The 13,976-nt window shown below is 43.3% G+C and overlaps 1 protein-coding gene across 2 annotated transcripts in view; it reads left to right on the forward strand.

The window, feature by feature from the left end:
* Nucleotides 1-13,976, forward strand: part of LOC309624695 (uncharacterized protein) — a 49,984-nt gene that overhangs the window by 5,699 nt on the left and 30,309 nt on the right. The window lies entirely within an intron of this gene.

The raw sequence follows: 13,976 nt of genomic DNA on the forward strand, positions 1-13,976 counted from the left end.
CTTGCTTTCTGAAGCCATTTCAGAGCTGCTTGAGAGGCCAGCCCTGCCCTCCCCCCAAGACCTCAATTACGTGGGTCATAGACTTTTTTTTTTTTTTTTTTGGCCCAACTGGGTGGCATGCGGGATCCTAGTTCCCTGACCAGGGATCGAACCTATGACCCCTGCATTGGGAGAGCGGAGCCTTAACCACTGGACCACCAGGGAAGTCCCGGTCATAGGCTTTTTCCTACCCTGAGTGTGTGTGTATTTGCATGACACACCAGCATCAGTCTCAACATGGAAATCACACCTGTGCAGGTGGCAAGAACAATTGGTGTGGTGAGCAGCATGGCCAGACATGACCACCACCCGTGGGTCTGTCTTCTCTTGCTCTGACTCGCTCACCTGCTCTGCTGTCCGATGGCGGCCGGCGCCATGGGCTGCTGGGTGCCAGGAACCTCGTGCTGTGAGCTGTGCTGCCTGTGTTGCGTTGTTGACCATACCAGGACTCAGTTTTAGATTCAGCCGACCAGAGTTGGCAGTTTCAAGAATTCCTAGGCTTTGGGGAGCAGCAGTATGGGATGGGCGCCCTCCTTGTATTAGTCCTGGGTTGATACCTTTGCCAGGATTTATCTGTGTGTTAGAGTGAAGCTGTGACAGAGGCAGGCTTGGCCCCAACATACCCCAGTGAGGGGTGAGAGAGAGAGACTATGCCCTGTGCAAGAGGTGGCTCCATTGAGTGTTGCTTTTGAAAGAACAGTCATTTAAAAAGACAGAAAAAAAGAAGAGAGGGGGAAAGGCAGCCAATAGATGGCAGGCTGAATCTGCCCTCCTAATACCAGGGGGGCGCACCAGGACCCTTAAGGACCTCTGCTGCTGCCCCTGTCTCTACTGCAACAAAGCTCCTGACCCTCAGAGTTACAGGGGACAACACCCATGGCATCCTTGTGGCACAGCCAAGGGATTAGTTCAAACTGACTTAAACCTAGGGTCCTTAAACCCTATAAAGCAACACGTTGTCCTGGAGGAGACCCCTATTCCTCATGGCACTAATGTGAGGCCCTCTGGAGGGAAAAATTTTATAAATACCAGGGTAGAGAGGTCACCCTCTCCCCCGAAGTATATACAGTGACCGAAAAACTGAAACAGGGAAGGACAGGAGAGAGGAAATAAGTGAAAAAATACTGAAACAAAGGTCCACAATTTAACCCAACTGGAAATCTAAAATATATAATTCACACAACAGAAAAGATAAAGGGGCACTGTCTGGTTTCTGGGGCCTCTACAACATAGTTTCTGAATTAATTTTGTCATCTGCTATATTGCATTGATTCACAAACCTTCATGCAAATAATACTGGGTCTCAAGTTACAGTTATATTAGGATCCCACTAAACTTAAGCAAGGTAAGATAATCTCTAAGATTATCTAAGATGACCTAAGATTCCCAATAATCTTAGAGGAGTTACTGAATATAAAGTAGGGGACAGTGCTCGCTTCGGCAGCACATATACTAAAATTGGAATGATACAGAGAAGATTAACATGGCCCCTGCGCAGGGATGACACGCAAATTCATGAAGCGTTCCATATTTAAAAAAAAAAAAATTACCAAAGCTATAAGACCCACTGATAGACAGTAAACTTTACTGTGTTAATAAAAACTACATGTGCTATATCGCACATTTAAAAAATATTTTGATAACTATATTTCTACATAATTTGTTTCCTTTATAATTCTATGTATTATTTTGCAATAAAAACATTATTCCAAAAATATATAAATATTAAAAAAATAAAATAAAATAGGAGGCAAATAAGCATGTCTCACCTTAACCATCCACCAACTTGCCTAAAGACCCCATGGTCATAGGATTCATTTGTCCTAAAGTATCCTATAGTGAACAGGAAAGCTCTGAACTAATGATTCACAAATTAAAATTAAATAATTTTTTAAAATAAATTTATTTATTTATTTATTTTTGACTGCATTGGGTCTTCGTTGCTGCACGTGGGCTTTCTCTAGTTGCAGCAAGTGGGGACTACTCTTCGTTGTGGTGTGCGGGCTTCTCATTGCAGTGGCTTCTCTTGTTGCGGAGCATGGGCTCTAGACACACGGGCTTTGGTAGTTGTGGCACACGGGCTCAGTAATTGTGGCTCACGGGCTCTAGAGCGCAGGCTCAGTAGTTGTGGCACATGGGCTTAGTTGCTCCATGGCATGTGAGATCTTCCCAGATCAGGGCTGGAACCCGTGTCCCCTGCATTGGCAGGCAGATTCTTAACCACTGCACCACCAGGGAAGTCCTTAAATAATGTTTTTGCCAATTCCAAATTGGCTTGACAAAATGGGACCCCACAGATTTATCCCCCAGGTAAATAATATAATATGTGCCAAAGTAAATTAAACAGGGCTTTGAAGGATTGAAAACCGTTACAAAAAATTATTTCGTGAAGAGGTGATTACTCGCAGCACTTCTCCTTTACACAGCTGAATTTGGCCTGTTCTAAAACATGAAAAGAAGGAATGGCACTTGGTACAACCACTATGGAAAACATTATGGAGGTTCCTTAAAAACTAAAAGTAGAACTAACATATGATCCAGCAACCCCATTCCTGGGCATATATCTGGAGAAAATCATAATTCAAAAAGATACGTGCATCCCAGTGTTCACTGCAGCACTATTTACGGTAGCCAAGCCATGGAAGCAATCTAAATGTCTATCAACAGAGGAATGGATAAAGAAGATGTGGTACATGTATACAGTGGAATATTACTCAGCCATAAAAAAAGAATGAAATAATGCCATTTGCAGCAACATGGATGGACCTAGAGATTGTCATACTAAGTGAAGTAAGTCAGACAGAGAAAGACAAATATCATAATTTTAAAAAATGATACAAATGAACTTATTTACCAAACAGAAACAGACTTACAGATATTGAGAGCAAACTTATGGTTACCAAAGGGGAATCGTTGGGGGGAGGGATAAATCAGGAGCTTGGGATTTACATATACTACTATATGTAAGACAGATAACCAACAAGGACCTACTGTATAGCACAGGGAACTCTACTCAATATTGTGTGATAACCTATATGAGAAAAGAATCTGAAAAAGAATGAATATATCATATGTATAATTGAATCACCTTGCTATACACCTGAAACTAACACAACGTTGTAAATCAACTATACTTCAATAAAATTAAAAAAAAAAAAAAAAGAATGAATGACACCTCACAGTGGTTTACCTTGAGTTTGTGGTCTCACCACACAAACCCCTGTACCCAGTCCCCAACATTATGGAAATTACTGACTATCCAATCAGCAGCTGGTAAATATCCTGCTCTCACGGATTTGGTTAAGTCTGTTGTGTTCAGTGCCTGTTTCAACTGTCTCTCAGCTTCAGTTGGCCTTCACCTCTTAAGGGGTGTGATACACTTTTACCTGGTTAACCTTGGGGAACCTGAACACCACTGTCACTGCACACAGTCTCTGCGGGCAGGATGTGAGCTGTATCGACCTTGCTCTGGGAGCACAGGTATGACATTACATTAATGACATTCTCCTCTGAGGAAGTTCATTTGAGGACATACAAATACTGAAAAAAGGAGCTCATGGAAAGTGGATGGGTCATTAGCCCATCCATAAATAAGGCCCTGACACTGGTTAAATTCCTAAAAATTACATGGTAAACAAGGGGCTGTTCCCTCCCTGACACCATGAAGAAATAGCTGTTGTCCCTCTTAGCACTCACAGCATCTCCTCGGTTGTTTTTGTGTTTGGAAGGCAACATATTCTTTCCTTACAAACTTTACTTCTATGCAAGGAACTCCCCTCCTTGGCCCACACTTTATGCCATTAGAGCTGTAATTACCACCAGGTACTGGGCTCTCCTGAAAACAGAGGCTCTCCCAGGACCTGAGCATGTGGCCCTCCACCCAGCTGTCCATTGTGCCTTCAGTCCTGGAAACAGCCCCCCATGAGCTCAGCACGGCTACGGAGACCTCCTTGAGACATGACCGAGCGCAACCTGAGCCCCCTGGCATAGCCTGCCTGCAGGAGGGGGCACCCTCCCCCTCAGTCCCTTTCTAGATGCCACAGTTCTGGAAGAGGTCTCTTCACCATTCACTATGACGTTGCCTATAGGCTTGTCATGTATGGTTTTTATTGTGTTGAGGTATATTCGTTCTATACCTAATTTGTTTAGAGTTTTTATCACGAAAGGATGTTAATTGTCAAATGCTTTTTCTGCATCTGTTGAGGTGATCATATAATTTTTTTCCTTTATTTAGTTAATTTGGTGTAACACATTTATTGATTTGCATATGTGGAACCATCCTTGCATCCCAGGGATAAATCCAACTTGATCATGTTGTATAAGCCTTCTAATGTGCTGTGAATTTGGTTTCTTTTATTTTGTAGAGGATTTTTACATCTATGTTCATCAGGGGTATTGGCTTGTTATTTCCTATTCTTGTAGTGTCCTTGTCTGGCTTTGGTATCGGTAATGCTGGCCTCATAAAATGAGTTTGGAAGTGTTTCCTTCTCTCCAAGTTGTTGCAAGAGTTTGAGAAGAGTTGGTATTAATTCTTCTTTAAATCTTTGGTAGAATTCAGCAGTGAAGGCATCTGGTCCTGGACTTTCCTTTGTTGGGAGGCTTTTGATTACTGATTCAACCCCCTTACTCCTTATTTAGCGATTCAGATTTTCTGTTTTCGTGATCCAGTCACAGTAGGTTGTATGTTTATAAGAATTTTTTTTTAATTTATTTATTTATTTACTTTTGGCTGCATTGGGTCTTCATTGGGTTGCGCGGGCTTCTCACTGCGGTGGCTTCTCTTGCTGCGGAGCACGGGCTCTAGGCACATAGGCTTCAGTAGTTGAGCATGCGGGCTCAGTAGTTGTGGCTCGTGGGCTCTAGAGCACAGGCTCAGTTGTAGCACACGGGCTTAGTTGCTCCCCGGCATGTGGGATCTTCCCGGACCAGGGCTCGAACCCGTGTCCCCCGCATTGGCAGGCGGATTCTTAACCACTGTGCCACCTGGGAAGCCCTGTTTATAAGAATTTATCTAATACCTCTACATCAGGGATCCCCAACCCCCGGGCCACGAAGCGATATCGGTCAGTGGCCTTTTAGGAACTGGGTCGCACAGCAGGAGGTGAGTGGCAGGCAAGCGAGCGAAGCTTCATCTGTATTTACAGCCACTCCGCATGGCTCGCATTACAGCCTGAGCTCCGCCTCCTGTCAGCATTATGGTGAGTTGTATAATTATTTCATTATATATTACAATGTAATAATAATAGAAATAAAGTGCACAATAAATGTAATGTGCTTGAATCATCCTGAAACCATCCCCCCCCACCCCCAGTCCGTGGAAAAATTGTCTTCCATGAAACTGGTCCCTGGTGCCAAAAAGTTTGGGAACCGCTGCTCTAGGTTATCCAACTTATTAGCATATAATTGTTCATAGTAATTTTTTATGATCCCTTATATTCCTGTTGCACCCCATATAATTTATCCTGTTTCATTTCTGATTTTATTAATTTGAATCTTTTCTCATTTTTCTTAGTCTAGCTAATGGTTTGTCTATCTTTTTTTTTTTTTTTTTTGGTTTGTCTATCTTTTCAAACAACCAATTCTTAGTTACTTTGATTAGTTTTATACTTTCATGTGCTTTCACGTTACTAATTAGCATCCTTTCATTTCAGTTTGAGGAAATCCCTATAGCATTTCTTGTAAAGCAGGTGTAGTGGTGGTGAACTCCTTCAGCTTTTGTTTGTTTGCGAAGTCTTTGTTTCCTTCATTTCTTTTTTTTTTTTTAATAAATTTATCTATTTATTTATTTTTGGCTGCATTGGGTCTTTGTTACTGTGTGCAGGTTTTCTCTAGTTGCAGCAAGCGGGGGCTACTCTGTTGCAGTGCGTGGGCTTCAGTAGTTGTGGCACGTGGGCTCAGTAGTTGTGGTTCACAGGCTCAGTAGTTGTGACGCACAGGCTTACTTGCTCTGCAGCATGTGGGATCTTCCTGGACCAGGGCTTGAACCCGGAACCCCTGCATTGGCAGGCGGATTCTCAACCACTGCACCACCAGGGGAGCCCTATTTCCTTCATTTCTGAAGGACAGCTTTGGTGAGTAAAGCTTTCTTGGTTGGCAGTTTCTTTCTTTCAGCTCTTTGCATATGTCATGCGACTCTCTTATGGCCTCACGGTTTCTGCTGAGAAATTTGTTGATAGTCTATTGGAGTTCCCTTTATGTGATGTATCACTTTCCTCCCGTTACTTTCAAAATTCTCTTTCTTTGATTCTTAATAATTCAATTATAATGCATCTTTATGAAGTCTTCTTTGGGTTTAACCTGTTTAGGGATATTTGAGCTTTAGGTACCTGGATGTCCATATCTTTCCGAATATTTGGGAAGTTTCCAGTCATCATTTCTTTAACTAGGCTTTCTACCCTTCTCCCTCTTTTCTCCTTATAGGCATTCCATAATGTGTATATTATTTCTTTTGCTGGTGTCCCCTAATTCCCGTAAGCTTTCTTCATTCCTTTTCATCCTTTTTTCTTTCTCTTTTCCCTTCTAACTGAATAATTTCAAATGAACAGTCTTCACGTTCACAGATTCTTTTATCTGATTCATCAAGTCAGTTCTTGAAGCTGTATTTCATTTTTCAATTCATTTATTGTACTCTTCAGCACCAGAATTTCTGTTTGGTTCTTTGTGATTTCTGTCTATCAGTTGAACATCTCCTTTTGTTCATGTATTGTTTATTTTGTTGAGTTGACTGTATGTATTCTTATGAAGCTCCCTGAGCTTCCTTTGAACAATTATCTTAAATTCTTCATTAGGCAATTTCTAGACCTCCATTTCTGTGGAATAGGTTACCAGAAAATTATTGAGTTTCCTTGTTGTCATTTTTCTGTGTGTGTGTGTGTGTGTGTGTGTGTGTGTGTGTTCCTTGAGGTTTTGCATTGCTGTGTTCACATGTGAAGGAGCAGTCAATTCCTCCACTGACTGGTTTTGGGAAAGAAACACTTTTCACCAGTCAGCCCAGCTGGGAATTCTGTGATTCTGTCAGACCTTATCTATGAATGCACCCGCCTCACACCTCTTGTTCCCTCTTTAGCAGGGATTCTTAAGATTGTATGCCTTCGTTTGTTTTTTTTGTTTTTCTTGTCTGCACCCCTCGGCATGCAGGATCTTAGTTCCCCAGCCAGGGATTGAACCTGTGCCCCCTGCAGTGGAAGCTTGGAGTCCTAACCCCTGGACCACCAGGGAATTCCCTGTATGCCTTCTTTTGATCCCTCACAACCAGGCGGGGTACTGAGAGCCTCCCATTTGTTTTCCTGAGATATAGTCCCCTGAAATGCTTGTCTTCTTCCATCCCACTGAGTTGAGCCAGCTGAATGCATGTGCTTACAAGACAGGGGAGAGGCTTTCCCTCACTGTCTGGAGCACATACATGGAGCAGGCTATGGGGTGGGAGGGTGGGGGAGTCAGGTGTGCAGAGCATTGGGTGTGCCTGTGCACCAGACAGGAGTGTCTGCAGACGTCACAGATACAGAGAACAGACTGTGGTTGCCGGGGTGGGGGGGGTCGGTGGGAAGGAAGGATTGGGAGTTTGGGATTAGCAGATGCAAACTATTATATATAGGATAGATAAACAACAAGGTCCTACTGTATAGCACAGTAAACTATATTCAAAATCCTGTAATAAACCATAATGGAAAAGAATATGAAAAAGAATATATATAACTGGGTCACTTTGCTGTACAGCAGAAATTAAACACAACACTGTAAATCGACTATACTTCAATAAAATTAAAAGAAATATATATGTGGCTATGCCAGTTTTCTTTTGTTTAGTGTTGGCATGGTATATCCTTCTCCACCCTTTACTTTTTTTTTTTTTTTTTTTTTTGGCTGCACCGGATCTTAGCTGTGGCATGCTTGATCTTTAGTTGCAGCATGCGTGCTCTTAGCTGCGCCACACGGGCTTCTTCGCTGCGGCATGGCATGTGGGATCTAGTTCCCCGACCAGAGATCGAACCCGGGCCCCCTGCACTGGGAGCACAGAGTCTTACCCACTGGACGACCAGGGAGGATCTTAAAGAAGGTCCTTACTTTTAATTTATCTGTGTCTTTATATCTAAACTGATTCTTGCAGACAACATGTAATTGTTATTTTGTTATTCACTTGACAATTTCTGTCTTTCATTTCTTGTATTTAGACCATTGATGTTTAAGGTGATTATTGATAGAGTGGATCAATATCTACCATATTTCTACTCTTTTCTATTTGTTACCTTTGTTCTTGTTTCTTCATTCTCTTCCACCTTTCTTCTGTCTTCTCTACGTTTTATTGAGTAACCATAAAATGTGGTTCCATTTTTTTTCTCCTCTTCTGGCTTACTATTATACGTTTTTCAGTAGTTGCCCATGAGTTTGCAATATACATTTACAACTAACCTTGTCCTCTCTGAAGTAACAGTATACCATCACTTCAGTGGATGTGCAGTTTTCTCATAACAGAGTATTCCAATTCCTCCTCCCTGCCCTTGTACCATTGCTATCATTCATTTCATTTATCCATAAGCTATAATTACTGAATATATAGTTGCTGTTATGATTTTGAACAAAGTGTTTTCTGTCAGAATACATAAAAATAACAGAAATAGGGCTTCCCTGGTGGCGCAGTGGTTGAGAGTCTGCCTGCCGGTGCAGGGGACGCAGGTTCGAGCCCTGGTCTGGGAAGATCCCACATGCCGCGGAGCAACTGGGCCCGTGGGCCACGGCTGCTGAGCCTGCGCATCTGGAGCCTGTGCTCCGCAACAGGAGAGGCCGCGATAGTGAGAGGCCCGCGCACCGCGATGAAGAGTGGCCCCCGCTTGCCACAACTGGAGAAAGCCCTCGCACAGAAACGAAGACCCAACACAGCCAAAAATAAATAAATAAATAAATAAATTAATTAATTAAAAAAAAAGCGGCTATCACATTTAAAAAAAATAAAAATAAAAAAAAAATAACAGAAATAAATAATTTTATTTTACCTTCATTTTTTCCTTCTCTAACACTCTTCCTTTCTTCATCATTACCTTCTTCCTGACAAATTTCTTTTTTTTTTAATATTTATTTATTCATTTGGCTGCACTGGGTCTTAGTTGCGGCATGTGGGATCTTTGTTGCCACGTGCAGGATCTTCATTGTGGCATGCGGGATCTTTAGTTGCAGCATGCAGGATCTTAGTTGCAGCATGCGGGATCTAGTTCCCAGACCAGGGATCGAACCCTGGACCCCCTGCATTGGGAGCATGGAGTTCTTAACCACTGGACCCCCAGGGAAGTCCCTGACAAATTTCTTTTAACAGTTTTTGCAAAGCAGGTGTGCTGATAACAAATTCCCTTGATCTTTGTTTGTCTCAGAAAGTCTTGATTTCTCTCTCACCTTGGAAGGATAATTTTGCTCAACACAGAATTCTAGTTGGGTGGTTTTTCTTTCAGCACTTTATTTCACGAAACTCTCTTCCTGCTTACATGGTTTCTGAAAAGAAGTTTGATTTCATTCTTATCCTCGTTTTTCTATACCTGATATTTTCTCACTCTACCTTCTTTTAAGATGTTCTCTTTGTCTTTGATTTTTCTCAAGTTTGAATATGGTATTTCTAGGTGTGCATTTTTCAGTTTTTAATCTCATTTCTCTGAGCCTTCTGGATCTGTGGTTTGGTGACTGTCATTAATTTTGGGAAAATCTCAGTCCCCATAAGCCTCACTTATTTCTTCTCTTCCCTTCTATCTTTCTTCTCTTTCGTGTATTCCCATTATGTGTATGTTACACTTTATATAATTGTCTCAAAGTTGATGGATTTCTGTTCCCTTTTTTGTTCATCTCTTTGCATTTTAGTTTTGGAAGGTTCTCTTGACATTTCCTCAAACTCAGTGATTCTTTCCTCACACATTTCCATTGTATTGATGTGCCCTCACCCCCACCCTGCCAAAGGAATGATTCATTTCTGTGCTTTTGTTTTTTTTGGTTTTTTTGTTTTTTTAATTTTTTTTTAAAATTTATTTATTTTGGCTGTGTTGGGTCATTGTTGCTGCACGCGGGCTTTCTTTAGTTGCGGTGAGCGGGGGCTACTCTTCATTGCAGCGCACGGGTTTCTCACCGTGGTGGCTTCTCTTGTTGCAGAACATGGGCTCTAGGCATGCGGGCTGCAGTAGTTGTGGCACTTGGGCTCAGGAGTTGTGGCTCGTGGGCTCTAGAGCACAGGCTCAGTAGTTGTGGTGCACGGGCTTAGTTGCTCCACGGCATGTGGGATCTTCCTGGACCAGGGCTTGAACCCGTGTCCCCTGCATTGGCAGGCGGATTCTTAACCACTGCGCCACCAGGGAAGGCCCTGTGCTTTTGTCTTTTATTTCTTGTATTTCCCTTTTGGTTCTTTCTCAGGTGTTTCCATATCTGCGTACATGACCTATCTGTACTTGCACATCACCCACTGTTTCTTTGGGTTTTTTTTAAATTATTTTGGCCATGCCCTGCAGCATGTGGGATCTTAGCTCCCCGGCCAGGGATCGAACCTGCGCCCCCTGCATTGGAAGCGTGGAGTCTTAACCACCAGACCACCAGGGAAGTCCCTCATCCACTATTTCTGTTCGAGTCCTTAGCATATTCATCATGGTTGCTTCAAATTTCTGGTCTGATAATTCCAGCATACCCACTACATCTGAATCAGGTTCTTTTCCTTGTCCTATTGTCATCGAATCATGGCCCGCTGCTCGCAGCTTACAAAATCAAATTTACAAATGTTGATAGAAAGGAAAGTTGTCTTTAATCAGAGTGCCGGCAATCCGGGAAGATGGTGAACCCAAAAAACCACCTCCCAAGGGCCTGCTCGGCCATGGAAGTTTTAAAGGGAAAGAGGGAAGTAATCTCAGTTAATCATTGAAATAGGGGGTCACAGTCGTCACTGCCCCCCACTGCATGCAGGCTCGTCGACTTGTGATCTTCCTCCAGATGTTAATCACACAGTTTGGTCACACAGTTTGTTCACGAGATTACTGAAAGGGAAGCTAGGGAAGAGATCTGGTCATCTGTTAATTACTTATTCTACTTACTCATTTCTACTTCTTTGAACCGACAGGCTAGGCAAGGTGTTGTGTGATGAAAAGATTTGAAAGGTGTGCTTGGGCGGGAGATGAGGAGAGCATGGGGGCGCCTGGTTTAAAAGTTAGTTACATTACAACTTTGCTGAAGTGACAAGGAAAGGGACTTCCTGCCGAGGGCAGTTTCCTGCAAAGACCTGCTTACACTGTCTCCTGAAGATGTGTTTTTTAAGTCTTCTTGTGCCTTTGAATTTTTTTGTTGAATACTGGACATGATGTAGTGTGAAAAGGAGCTGAGGTAAATAGGCCTTAGTGTGAGGTTTTATGTTTATCTGACTGGCCTTAGGCTGTGTTGACTATTTGTTGTAGCTGTCAGGGGTAAAATATCCTCAGATGTCCTTGCTTTTGTCTCCCATGTCACCTTTGGGGTACTGTAGAGACTTGTAAATAAGTTCTGAAACATACTGTTCTTTCCGTGTGTCCCACTGTGATGAAACAGGAGTCTTCTTGGTGTAGTGGCATGTTGTGGGTGGAGAGGAAATGTTCTGTCGTCCCATGATTTGGTCTCAGTATTTTAATGAGCGTGTTTCCCTGGGCTGTGACCTTCTGTGGTATGATAAGAAAAATGTTTGGTCTTTGTCCACAGTTCTTATCAAAGATCTCCTAAGGCCCTTGGACTCTCTGAGTGATGAGAGCATCTTATGTTGTAATGAGGCAACTGCTTCCAGGCCCTTAAGATGGCTTTAGGGTATGGGTTGGTCACCAGGAAGGCCAAGCTTTGATTAGAGGCTTAGAATGTTCAGCCCCGTTCCCAACCTCTGGGGAGGAAAGAGGGACTGGAGACTGAGTTATTCACCAATGGTCGACATGAGGAAACTTCATCGAAACCTCTAAACCTCGGGATTCAGAGAAATCTCAGTTGGTGAACACATCACCATGCTGGGAGGCTGTCATGCCAGGAGAGGGCATGGAAGCTCCCTAGCCCCCGACCACCACTTTGCCCGGTGCACCCTTTCTATTTGGCTGTTCCTGACTTGTATCTTTTACAGTAAACTGGTAATAATAAGCAGTGCTTTTCTTCATTCTGATAGCTGTTCTAGCCAATTAACGAAGATGAGGTATTGTCCAGGGAACCTCTGAATTTGTAGTGGGCCATGCAGAAATGTGTATAACCTGCCCGCTGCCCTGTTTGCAGCTGGCATCTGACATGGGGGCAGTCTTACAGGATTGAACCTGTAAACTGTGGAGTCTGATGTTAACTCTGGTTAGTTTGTGTTAGACTTGAATTGAATTGCAGGACACCCACTTGGTGCTGGAGAGTTGGCATAGTTTTGGAAAACATACCAAGTATTTGCTGAGAGGTCAGGCAGAAAGGCTAGAGGGGACTCAAGTTGCCTATTTCCCACCCCTCATGTCATTTAGGCACTGGTGGAACCCCAGTTGGTTAGCCTCTAATGAAGCACATTCTTTTGAGGACAGGACTTGTTAAGAAGAGTGGAATATTGTGGGCATATTTCAGAATGGCTATTTTTCAGTCTCTCTGCAATTTTGGAGACAGCACTTTGCCCTGTGACCTCAGTTCTTTGATAGATCTAAGAAGAGTCATTGATTTTTTCAGTTTGTTTGCTTTTTACAAAAAGTTTGTTGAGGATGGGACTGTTACCTTTTAAGCTCCTTATCTGCCAGATCAGAGGTCTCTGACTCCATCTTGTAATGTTTGACTGCTGATATGTTGGGAAAACTCAGTATTTTTCCTGAGTAGAGAAAACCCAGTTCTTCCTGCCTGTGTTTCTCTTTTACTTTTACCCAGAACACTTCACTCCTGACACTTTTGGTCACCAAATATGTGAGGGCTTTCCCCCCACAATAAGTAAATTCTCTGTGACACCAGTGGGGTGTCCTACAACTTAACTGAATCCTAACACTGTCTGCCTGGCGACAGCATCAGATTACACAGGTTAAGGGCTAAGTCCCACAAGGCAGCCACTCCCGCCCCCCAACTTCAGATGCCAATCACAAGGAGTAGGTCCCCAGGTTATTCACAACTTCTGTCTGACTTGGCTACAAATCAGGGGTTCCCACAACCCCCTCCTTGGGTTCTGTTTGCTAGAGCGGCTCACAGAACTCAGAGAAACACTTAACTTACATTTCCCAGTTTATTTCCCAGTTTATTAAAGGATATGATAAAGGATACAAGTGAAGAGCCAGATGAAGTGATACAAAGGGTGAGGTCTGGGAGGGTCCGTGTGAAGTTGGGGTGCATCACCCTCCCCCATGTGGATGTCCTCACCAACCTGGAAGCTCTCCGAACCCCATACCCTTGGGATACCCTTGGGATTTTACGGAGGTTTCCTCACGTAGGCGTGATTGATTATTAACTTCATTTCCAGGCCCTATTCCCTCTCTGGAGGATGGGGTGTTGGGCTGAAAATTCCAAGCTCCTGGTCATGGCTTGCTCTTTCTGGTGACCAGCCCTCACCCAGCAGCTATCCAGGAGCCCAGCCAGAGTCGCTTCAGCGGAACAAGAGATGCTCCTAGTGCTCTTATCCCTTAGGAATTTACAAGCTTTTAGGATCTGGGTGCCAGGAACCAGGGGCAGAGGCCAGTGTATGTATTTTCCATTATTTGACAGTTGACAGCTTTAAAATCTTACCCCTCCTTCTTCCCTTTGTGCCCCACATCTGTACAAGGTGATAAGAAAGGCTGTGTGTGAACCTCCACCTTAGCCCACCCCCTAACCTCAGTTTAAAAAACCCAGGCCAGGCTCCGTTCCTTGTTCTCAATCCATTTCCCACGTGCTTGAGAGGCCCACCCTGCTCTCCCCAGAGACCTCAGTTACAGAAGTAATTAACCCTTTCATATATTCTTGGTAGGTGTGTGTTAGTCTCCACTACTCAA

Source organism: Balaenoptera borealis, assembly GCF_965194805.1.
Source record: "Balaenoptera borealis genome assembly, chromosome: 2".
Classification (NCBI taxonomy): domain Eukaryota; kingdom Metazoa; phylum Chordata; class Mammalia; order Artiodactyla; family Balaenopteridae; genus Balaenoptera; species Balaenoptera borealis.